The sequence below is a fragment of the Bidens hawaiensis genome, unplaced genomic scaffold, assembly GCF_021521415.1.
Source record: "Bidens hawaiensis isolate Kalapana, Puna unplaced genomic scaffold, B.hawaiensis_p1.1 tig00017037_1, whole genome shotgun sequence".
NCBI classification, from domain to species: Eukaryota; Viridiplantae; Streptophyta; class Magnoliopsida; order Asterales; family Asteraceae; genus Bidens; species Bidens hawaiensis.
The window spans coordinates 77,742-90,686 of NW_027492577.1; positions in this window are offsets into that span (position 1 = coordinate 77,742).

Here is a 12,945-nt window from a genome sequence, read left to right on the forward strand (position 1 = left end):
TATACTATATGTACATTTAAACTGGTGTGCTGCTCACTCAGCCTTGTGTTGACAAAACTACTTTATTTTTAATGCATATGCAGGTCATCATTTGATGTGATGTAACTGAAGTACAAGATCACATAAGGATTTATGCTTGAAGAAAACTAACGAGAAATTATTATTTATGAATTTGATTGTTGATGCACTTTTGTTTTGTTTGGATATTGTATGAATATTTGTTTTATTTGAAATCATTAAATAGATATTGAAGTTTATAATGTTGCATGATAGTAACCTTGAGAGCCGTGACAATCATCTCACGCCCCGGCATTTCCGCCGTAGGTTGGGGTGTGACAGATTGGTATCAGAGCCGAAGGTTTAAGATAGGTCGTTAGTGGTGCCATAGTAACATGCTTAGGAGCCCCACACGTGCTTATCTGTTTACCTTTATGTGTTCAAATTAGATTGTTTACAGCTTTCTTAGATAATTATTTATTATTTATTGTTATACACGCACACACACAAACTCCGAGGCTATACCTCAACATTCAAAGAAAACTTTTCCTAAATTAGATTGACTTTTATTTTTGGGAAATTCCTTAAGAATTCCCTACTTTTATTTTTACTCCTTCACCTTAAGGCTAGGTATCATGACAAGTTCCTCTCGGCCAAAGAGGAACACAACTGTCATACGACCGATACCTTGGGTTGATTTTAAACCGAATTCACGGTAGTTCGTGGCTAAACTCGGTTTTTCTGATTATTGTGTTTTATTATTTAATGGTTAGTTGGGTGAAAAATCCATGGAACCCATGGGCACTCCTACGATCCATTTCTCACTTTGTTTTATGTTTTTGTTGGAGTTCATTATACGTGGTGGTTCACGGGATGCTTCAACTACTCGTATTTCTCTCGTTTGTTCGTTAGTTAGTTTGGTCGGTTAAAATGCCATGTAACGCTCATTAGGCCGACAAACCATATTGTATTGATAATTCGTTAATTAGTTGGGACAATCAATATGCCATGTAACGCTCATGGGCTATCCAATTCAGTTGCTTTTATCCGTTAGTTTCGTTGGGTCATTCAAATTGCCATGGAAAGCTCATGGGAGGCCAACACACAATTTATATATCGCTGGTTTATTGTAAAGTAAACTTAATCAAATAAAAATCTATAATTTTAAATTGACTTATCTCCTTGTGTAGTCATCACACATTAATCATATTGACTACATCATCTAATAACTATTTACGCAATGTACCTTGCTCATCTTATAATATTTTACTTTTGATCCTTATGACGCAAGTCCCCTTACTTCTTAACGCAACGTTATTATACGTTATCTACATAATTAAACATTTTATTATTCTAATGTTTTTTCCTCAACTCATCCTTCATTTTATAAATCTTTAATTTTAGCCATCATAGAATGTCTCACCTAAGCAACCATCGTCGTCCTCGACATCAATAGTCTAGTTCTTATGACCACCGCGTGTATTGCCAAGGAGTTAACTGCTGCAACCTCTAAAATATAAATTCAAAACATTAATACAATCAATTTAAACTCGTTCATTAACTTCCTTGATTGCAATTTTAATTCATTTACTCATACTCCTCCCCACAACAAGAAACGTAAGAACCTTGCTGCAACAAAACCTACTCAACCACAAGTCTCCTAAAAGATGAAACCTTACCTCGGTCCTTTCCCGTTATGCTCCATTTGTAACCATCATCTCCCAGTTAAATCCCTATGGCGCCATTGCACCCAATGTAACTATTATGTCCATTTTTCTAAAACATGCTGTGTCCTGCCCAATGCACAAGTTGTCCCGCAACAGTCTACCCCTCATGCTCAACCTGATGCCCCTACTACCTGTGCTTACTACTATTTGTGAGACCCTACGCCTCATCGCGGTATGTGCCATCATATTATTTATGCCACTCAAGTTACTCACCAAGTTCGAAACCTATCAATCCCACGTCATTCAAGCACCTTTCGCCAAGAAAGATCATTCATACTTAAACCAAACTTATCATGTTCCACACCCGCAAGCTCAAGCTTACATACTCTAATCAAACCACCCTCTTGCAGACCATTCACGCCTAAGTTATGTCGACGCAATCTACCACGACTGCTCAAGCTTGCATCGATCAAATCATTCAAGATACTCATGTCCCAAGGTTTCAAGTCACGCGCAACTGAAGATTTAAGCTACTAGAAGACTTTGTCGCTCGGCGTATTCTATCTTACTTGAATTTGATGTTTCTGCTCTGTATCAACTATTTAATAAATTTAGAATTTAAGTTTTTATGAATTATCGAAATACTAATTAAGATATGTCCCTCGAGTAGAGTTAAAAATTTTCGAAGACTTGTTCTATAAAATTTCCCATTTTATATCACAAAATTATAAAATTTTGTCTATTTAAAGAAGTCTCACTTAAAACCCTTCCCTAAAGGATTTCGATTCTTAAAGTTTTATTTTCAAACGTTTTGTAAATCCACACGATGGGACGAATCATGTGGACCATCAGACGACAAAAATAATTATGGTCCGGAACATAATTATCGAAGTCTTCGCATGGAAATCATGATGCGTATGATTGTGTGTCATAATATAGGATTGAAAATGGTTGGGATAACGGTACAAATGTAAAAATAATGACATGGTGGATACGCCGCTGGTACATCATATATATAAGTGCCCTTATCAGATTCGCATTTGGAGCATTGTTTTGACCATTCAAAGTTCTGTACTATGATAAATTTTTATATTTTTGTTTAAAATTTTTTCTTTCCTCAAACTTTAATGGTTTTGTTATAATTTCCTTTAATTTTTTTGGGACGAAATTCCCTAAAGTAGGGGAGATTGTAACAACTTGGATATTTTTAAAATATTATTTTTATTCGTTTATGTTCGAAAAACTTTAACAATAAAAAATCGCGTTTAACAAGTCATTATCATTATTTTAATATTATTGTTTTAATATTTATTTAAAAATTTAAAACTACTTTGATTAATATACATTTTTTAACCCAAACCAAACACGGATTCTTTAACCCGTATCCAAACCCAAACCCGCAACCCTTTTCGGTATCTTGCACCCTACGCTTTAATGTAATCTTGGAATCAAATCGTGTCTATGATTCTCCATTCTATATTCGGCCTTACCAATGTAGGTAATTGGGAAATTTGACCATATACGATACTATTTATTAGTATTAAACGATACACCTCTAACCCGTTTTTGAATATACGATATATAGATCATAATAATCCAATTAAACCTACCCATACCTTCCTCTCATCAGCGCCGACAAAACCCCCCAACTTAATTGCATGAAGGAAACCTCTGCGTACCGTTCTAAAGCTTGTTGCAGCCGACATGTTCTTTGTCATAATTGATTATCATTTAACAACTTTTTAAGGTAATTATTATATTTATTAGAATCGCGAATTCGTGGTCTGCAATAACCCTAACATTAATCGAATCCATAGTTAACGAATTGATCGATTTAGTTGGTTAGGGTTTATGATTCAAATATGGCTCGCAGTCTTTGCTTCTTATTGTATTTGTTTTTGGTATAACCGTCGGAACCCCTAGCCCATTTGGCTAGGGGTGAATGTATTAAGGCTCTTATGGCTGGGGGCGTAGGTTCGAGCCACCCCAGCCTGGTTTTTTTTAATCTTTTTTACTCATTTAAATAATGAAATATAATTATTAATACTATATACATAATAATTAATCAGTATTTCCTTTAAAACCATCATATTAACAAGTCTTTTTTCCAAATCTTTGTTAAATCATATATGTGTGTGTGTGTATATATATATATAGATTATTAAAAAAATTATAAAGGTTTTTTTAATATTTAAAAAAGGGTTTTTATTTTAAATATATATATATATATATATATATATATATATATCATGTTAATTCATGTATTAAAAATAGAGTTCAAGTGTTTTATAAAAGATTATATTTTATAAACATTATTATTTTTCATCTATCTATACTATATATAAAGCATGAGTTAGGGACCTCTTAAATTTTAAGAGGTAGCAAACTTATTGCTTTATATACAACCCATAATGCATCAAAAATATAAATATTAAGAGTAATTAAGTCTTTACACCAATGTTTCGTAACATGCATTTTTTTTCAAAATATACTTACAACTTTGGTCCCTCAACTTCACTACCTTTTTTTGCAAAATTTAATCATAGTTACACATATGCCCCCTAATTCAAAACTAACTACCCCACGACTTTTTAACGACCATAACCTTTTTACACGTTAATATTTTTTTTAGAACAAAATTACATCATAAAAACGAGCATTTTATTCTCTTTGATTTGAGTATGATATTGCTATAGTTTTTTAGTTTTAAAAGTTAGCATGTTACGCGCTTGCCATTTAGAATCGGGTAACATGTCGATTCGGGCGAGCTCGGGTCATTTGTAAAAGTACATTAGGGTTGGAATGAGTCGATACAAAAAAATGGTTAATTTGGTTCGGGTTTGAGTAGAAAGGGGCTAGGTCAGAATGTTGTCGAGTCGGAACAAGTTTAGGGTCAAAACGGGTTGGTTTTAAAAAATGACTTATTTCAAATTACTGTATATTTTAGGTTTGCCTTTTGATTTTCGTTACATGTTACGCAGATACCGTTGTTTACATTTACCGGGGCCGATAAACACATGTCCAACACCACGTAGCGCACATAACCCAATCTTGGTAAGAGCTCAAGCCAACACCTTACACCGTTAATCGACATGAATTACACGTGTGGTATTGGTTAAGCATGTTTTAATGTCGGTAACGTACATTCTCGTTCGGTTACGGGTGTTCAATCTTCTATTACACGCAATTGGCTTTACACGAGTTACGCGTCCAATTTTAGGCTACGCGCACACTGTCATCAGGTGACGTATGTATCGACACGCACTATGCGTTCAATGTAGAGTTTCATGCGCGCCCCGCTGCATAGCGCGGGGACACAACTAGTTATTTATTATTAACAACAAAATGATATATAAATAGATTAATACGTATTTTTAATGTAAAATAAACATTTAAAATGAATCTCTTTATATAATTTATCCAACAATTTTATAAATATTTATTCAAGTATTTTTATGTATTTTATATAATTAAATCATTTTTATTACGATAAAACTTTATAATGAAATTTATAATAAATTAATGAAATAAATCGACTTTGTAAGATTACACTCGATCATCAGATACCGAACCTCTATTTAGTTTTAGACTCTTTATTCAACTCGTATTTATTTTACGTAATTATTGTTACTTAGGATACCTCGTCGGTATTTCCCTAAGAGTGTGTGTAACGATTCCGACGAAACCAGGTATACCCTAACCGGTAGACGTTAGTTACGTCATATGTAATGTCGGGTACATGAGTTACCATGGTAATTATACGAGAATACATGGTTCATTGTATTGATTGTATGTGAATATATAATTTACCGTATTGAATATGCGATCAAACGATCGATAGTTATTGAAACCCGAATGAATCGAGGGTTCAATTATAGACGAGATATATGATATTTAGTGATGTTACGAAGTATTAAAGCTTCGGGGTAAGTGGATTAAAGCACAGAAAAAAAGGATTTCGATTTAATAGTACGTCGGTATGTTAAACGAAACCTTTAATACCAAACCGAGCAAGAGACGATCGATCAAGCCGAAAATGATGCGTAATAACTAATAATATGACGTTTTAAGTTAATAAATGTCATGGTTTAAGTTTTTAAATCGGTTTTATATAAATTTCATTTTTTAGCCGAAAAACAACCGTTTTGGCCTCGTTTTAAGCCGAATTAAACGTTTAACCGAGAAACGAACTGAATCAGATTATCCAAAACATTATCCAGATTACGGAAATCCAAATGAGTGGCCAAGAATGAATTTGTGGGTCCCACCCCACCCTTATGGGTTCCGATCGGCCTCCCATGGCCTTCATTTTCTTTTTTTTCTTTTTTCAATCAACAATCCACAAACTTCATCAAATCCTCTCAACTCCTTGATCAAAAACCGAGACTTTTAACAAGAAAAACCAAGGTAAAGATCGAATTATATACGTTTCCATCTTCGTTTCTTGAGTTTGTTTGCAAGAAAATGAGGTTTCAAAGATGAAAACCGATTCTTGCATGATCAAGTGATGTATACGGGTTATACAAGGGATCTTGGTCCAAGAAAGGAGTTAAACGAATCAAAAACGAATTTTTACGGTTAAATCTTTGTTTTAGTATCATAACCGTAACCATGAAAGAAATGGCTTGATCGTGAGTGTAACTTGCTTGGTATTGTGGTATGTTGTTTGTAGGCTCTGTATTTAGTGGTAGATAAGGCGGAAAGATGAGTTTGTAGCTTGTAGTGGCGGAAAACGAAAGGTATATTCGGTTATGTTCGGTTATGGGAAATTTGGACAGATTGTTGATGCTTTAGAGTTAGGTCATGAAATTTTACAGAGGTGTTAAACACATGAAAATATGAGTTCTGTGAATTTTTGGTAATGTTTGGATAAAGGATGAATATTTGGTGAATTTAATGCTCGGTTTTGGCCAAAAATGGTGAAAAATAGTTAAATATCATGAAAAATTCTGGAAAATTTCAGATAAGCTTTTCATATCATGTATAAGTCACACACAAAATTTTAGGTCCGTTGGAGAGGTCTAAGTAGGCTTTTTGGTTAAACGAGTTCTAGGGATTTCTAGCTCGGTTTTGGAAAAAGGGCATGTAAAAGAAGATATTGGTTCTGGAAAAATTACAGGGGACTATGTGGATGGCAGGGGACATCCAGAAAAAATTTGGGATTTTTCTAAGGTCGTTTGGTATTTACGACATATTTAGTGTTTAAATGGTGTTTAAAAATAGATAAATAAATTTTAAATATAAGAATTAATTCTGGAAATATTTTTATAAAATTCCCCACTATTAAAAAGTGATTTGTGCAAAATTTCAAGATCCGAGAGTAAACGGATAATTAATCGTGCTAATTATCAAACTTTTAAAGTTAAAACGCGTAAACCGGTGAAGTTCGCTTAAGCGAGCTGACTGGTGTATAAAAACCTTAAAAATGGACTATTTTCATATAATTGAGTTAAACAAGTAAAAATGAATCATCCGAAAATAAGTCGGATGATTTGGGTATTTTTAACCGATTTTAACGGTTTCCGGTACGCCAAAGACGGAAACGAGTCCCGCAGCCAATCGGGACGTCTAAACCGAGCTATAATTTCACATTTTAAATTAAATTATCAGACAACCACTATTTTCGGGTCGTGTGTGACCAAACTCATTTTTGAAACATAAAACGGATATTCGTGCTAGCCACGCAAAACGAGAAAACGACTAATAGAAATTGTGACCATGGAACTCTAAACGACATCACAATCTGAGTCCGGAGAAGTGTTCTGGGTTAACAGTGTCCCCAGATGTACCGATTGATAAGGTTAAAGATTATATAAACAATAATTGTATAATAACGATCGTAGGGATCATATTACAGATTGGACGTGTTAATTGATAATGATTGTTGTTACCTGCTTGCATGTGCTAAGGTGAGTTTCGCGGAAAGCATGTTTCTATCAAAATGATTAAGTACATGCTGAACGCATGGAAATGAATGTATTTATATAATGTTTATTGTACGGGAATCGTACGGTAATGAATTAAAATGGTAATTGTTTGAGTTGTTAATAATGTAAGGTCCCGCAGCAGTGTTCTGGGTTAACAGTGTCCCCAGAGGTTATTGGAAGTGTTCTGGGTTAACAGTGTCCCCAGAGGTTAGTGGAAGTGTTCTGGGTTAACAGTGTCCCCAGAGGTTATTGGAAGTTTCTGGGTTAACAGTGTCCCCAGAGGTTATTAAATGTATTTATGGGTTAACAGTGTCCCCATATAATATTATATTATGATATGGATTTATCATGGTTTACTAAAATTGTGAAACTCACCAACTATTCGTAGTTGACCCGTTTTCTCACATGCTTTTCAGGTACAACTAAGATAAAGTGATTGATTACGTGCTAAGTGCTTGATGTGTGTAAGATTTACGGGCTGGACGTTAGGATACATTATAACAGATAGAATTATGAATCGTATTGTATGATGTGTGTATCACATAGACGGTAATGAAAGATGAGATAATGTAACTTTGAAGTATATTAATGCATTCGGTTTTCTTTATAAACAATGTGGTTGATATCAGAGGTGTCTGTCGCATCCCGTTTACATTTCCGCTGCGGTCACGGGGTGTTACAGAACTTGGTATCAGAGCCATTGGTTATAAAAGAATTAGGATGTCTTTAAAAGATACATAAAATATAACCAGTAGCTCAAGTATTATAGGATCTGAATATCAACTAATAATATATAGTGACGGGATCTGGATGAACTTGAATGGACAAGTGAGTTATTATGGTCCGGAACATAATAACAGACTTGTCCGCACGAGGGAATTCAGGGGAAGTTACTGGGGACATTAATAGGTAAAAATGGCAACATATGTGTAAAGTATATGATATTATTTATACGTGCTAATGTGTATATATATGTATGTACATATCTTGTGGGTACATGTATTGAGAAATGGGACCCGGATAAGGAACCGGGGGATGGAATAATAAAAGTACCGAGGATGCTGGAATTCTTAGAACATCGGTTGATGATAAGTCTGACTTATCGGGTCACAGCTATGATAGCACCAAGTTAGACCTCCCGTGTGACATTAACCAGAAATATCTAGTAACCGTCACTCCCAACCAAAATTGATAAATCTCATACCCTACCAACACCGGTACCGTATATCCTAATAACCCCAGATGTTCACCCGAACCGTCGACCCTCACGTACGGACGGATCCGTACCTGAACCCATTCTTATTCCATTAAGGTAAATAAATAAATAAAATAATAATAATAATAAATTTGATAATAAATCAGCAGATAAAAATAATATATAGAAATATATATATGTAGTTCTCACTCTCAAACATATGAGTCATACCACCTCCAGATCGAGAATTACTGATTTTAGCAAACCTAGAACGCCTGAGGACATTGACTGAGCAAGTGTAGAGTTTCCCATAATAGTAATTAATAATATTTGAAGGCAACCCATGTTGTGCAATTACCTTGAACCTTGCAACTCCCTATGTTATCCTTACATTCGTTAGATGTCTTCACCCATGTATGCTCGAATAGAATGATTACCTATACACAAAGTAGTGTTAGAATCATTATAGCATAGTTGGTTGTTCGTTCGTAGGTGGTATACTGTGTATGCCGGATATACAAATAGACACGGATATTATAACTCCGTGGTACGTAATCGTTTGGTGCTCACGGTGAGCATGTATCGGTTTTGCTGATATGCAGAAGGATATTGAAATCAAGTATGTTAAACATTAATCCTTATTGAGAAAGATCTATATGTCAGTTGGTGACAAGGGTTATGAAACATATTAAAACGTTAACCGACGTCAGGTTAAGTCCATATATTATTATATTTGTGGGTCATATATATTAGATACTGATATGTGTAATATGTATGATAATATTTGGTGTGTATGTGTAACGAGTTATACGGTGAGATTAGTATTGAATACTGCGTACGGGATGAGTACGGCAGAATGACATAAAAAGAGTAACTCCAATGATGGAGATAGATATGATTCAGTTGATTGCTCAAAGATAGCAGATGATGATACCGAATGTCGTATCATAGATCACTGCTAGTGTTGATGCAAATGTGATCGCAAGATTGTAGATCGAGCAATCACGTGAATATGAATATTTCAATTCTTGGTGGTATTACTAAAAGTGATAATGTTCCACCGAATACTATTATGACTACAAGTAATAGTTATAAACTAAACATGAATAGTAGTCGTAATGAATTAGATCCGGTATGAAGGATATGTCTGTTGATTGTGTTAAGTAAATTATTAATAGTTACTGATGGTAAAGGGAGGAATAGATTAGCGAGTGGATAGAAAAGATCGAAATGGTTAAGGATATTGGTATGAGTCTAGAACATAGTGTAGTGAATTATGCTACAGATATGTTGGTAGATTATGTTGTATCGTGATGGAACACGATGGTACAAAATTATAGTTAGAAAATTATTTCTCAGATGATATGGTCAGGATTTAAAATTCTTTTGCTAGAGCACTTTTATTCGAGTAATTAAGTTCAGATATTGGAAACTGAGCTATGGAAGACATAAATGTTGTATGCTGATCACTTAGAAAACGCTAATCGTTTGAAGGAATTGTCATGTCTGGTAACATGGCTAATTACTCCTGAAACTAAGCGAAGTAAGCGCAATATTGGGGACTAACTCCATCGATAAGGAGCATAGTCAATCCTGTAAAATATACAACCTTTGGAAGGGTTGTGTCACAAGCCAGCATCGATATATTTGACTCTATGGGAAGCGGACTGGAAGGACGTTAGGCGAGACGTCGAGTAATAAAGAAGAGAAGTGATAAAGGTATAGTGCAAAATAGACTTTTGAATAAGTAGGCACGTCCTACAACCCAGAATTATACAAAGACTAGTTCTGGTGTGAAAACATGAACTGCATGAAGGGTCCTTCCCTGAATGTGAAAAATATGGTCATCGGCAGGAAGAAGAATGTCGAGTGATAGTAGGCCACGGGTGTGGTAAAGATGGACGTAGTGCCTTAATTGTAGAACCAATTGAAGCCATGTGCACCAGCAACCCCCAACCCATTCGGGTACAACCACTCCGAACCCAACAACTTCAATAACAATCCATTCAAAGAAACCAAATTATGGCAAACAGTTGTACTTGCTATGAATGTGGCAGTACAGAACGTTTCAAGAGAAATTGCCCAAAGTTGAACCAAGGTGTCATTGGAAGACGAACCTCATGACAAGCATCAACCTCTGATCAAGCAAGGAGCCGTGCTTTTGTGAGTAATTCAAATAAAGCACGTCATAATCCAAAAGTAGTATTAAGTACGTTGTAGTTTTAAATCAATAGGCTTCAGTGATATTTTTACGGTCGTCGATAGAAGTTAGTTCCTGCTAACCTCCTACCGTTTGGAAAGATACCGATTAGTGAAACTATAGAACCCTATACTGTAGAATCGCTAACGGTAAATCCCTAATGGTTAACTAAATTGTACGGAATTGTCCTAATATTCTGAACGATTAACCTTTCCTTATTGATCTACGACCAGTAAAGCAAAGAAGTTTTGACGTAATAGTTAGCATGGATTGGCTAACTCAACATGAAGCTGAAATCAATTATGAAAAGAAGATGATTAGAAGCTCTCCTTCGGACGATGAAGCGATTAGATACAGAGAAAAGTGTACGGTATTATGTTACCACTCTAATCTCATTTGGAGATGTTATAGTATTTACGACAAGAAGCCGTGGTGTATTTAACAAACGTGATTGCCTAAGTATTTAAAAGAAAACATATAGAAGATATCCCGGTGGTGCGCAAATTTCCACAAGTTTTTCCAGAAGAACTCCCTGGATTACCGCCAGCCCGACATGTCGAATTCAGAATCGATTTAACGTCTCAAGCTGGCCCTGTTGCTAAAGCATCCTGCCGACTTGCACCGTCCGAGATGCAAGAATTATCCAATCAGTTACAAGAATTGTTGGATAAGGTTTTATACGACCTAGTTAGTCACCATGGGGTGCACCAGTTTTAATTGGGAAATGAAGGTCGGAAGTGTTAGGATATGTGTTGATTAGGGAGAATTGAATAAAGTGACGATCAAGAGTAGGTACTCACTTCTTCGAAGTGAATGATCTGTTTAACCAACTGCAAGGGACGATTTATTTTTTTAGAAAAATTGATCTTAGATATAGCTATCACCAAATGAGAGATCCAAGAGGAAGACGTTGCAACAACAGTGTTTCGGACTCGCTACGGCCATTATGAATTCTTAGTTATGCCTTTCGGGCTAACAAATGCGCCGGCAGCATTCATGGAACTCATGAACCGAGTCTGTAACTTTATTTTGACAAATTTGTCATAACATTCATTGATGATATTTTAATATATTCGCAACGTAAAGAAGAGCACGATCGACAATTAAGGAAAATTGTGGAAGTGTTAAAGCAAGGGGAGTTGTACGCGAAGTTTTCAAAATGTGATTTTGAATAAAGAATGCATAATCCCTTGGTCATGTTGTAAAGCAACAAGGATTTCACAAAGATCCAAATAAGATAGAAACCATTAAAATTGTGCCAAGCGCCGATTTTAAGTCTCCCCGATGGAAACGATGGTTTTGCCGCGTATTGTGACGCATCGCGTGAAGGGTTAGAATGCGTGTTGACGCAGTATATTAAGGTTATAGTTTATGCTTCCCGACAGTTAAAAGTACACGAGTAAAATTACACTACTCACGACTTAGAACTGGGAGGGGTTATCTATGCACTTAAAATGTGGAGACATTGCTTCTACGATACGAAGTGCACCATCTTCACCGATCATAAAAGTTTGCATCACATATTCGATCAGAAAGAACTAAATATGAGGCAACGAAGATGGGTTGAGTTGTTAAACAATTATGACTGTGACATCCGTTACCACCCGGCAAGGCTAACGTCGTAACCGAGGCCTTGAGTAGGAAAGATCGGGTTAAGCCATTGCGAATGAGGGCGTTGGGGATGATAGTCCAGTCGAACTTTCGGATCTGAGTCGAGTCGCTCAACGTGAGGCGTTGAAAGAGGGACAATTGGAAAAGGAGGAACTTTACGGCAATGAGAAGAATTTCTAACAACGCGTGGACGAAATTCTCTACTTCAAAAATTGGGTTTGGATCCCGACTCTCCATGACCTTCGTGAATTAATCATTGACGAAGCGCATAGATCGAAATAATCCATACACCCGGGATCGGATTCGACTATTGATGATACGGGTATCTGAAAGGATTTTTATTAATGA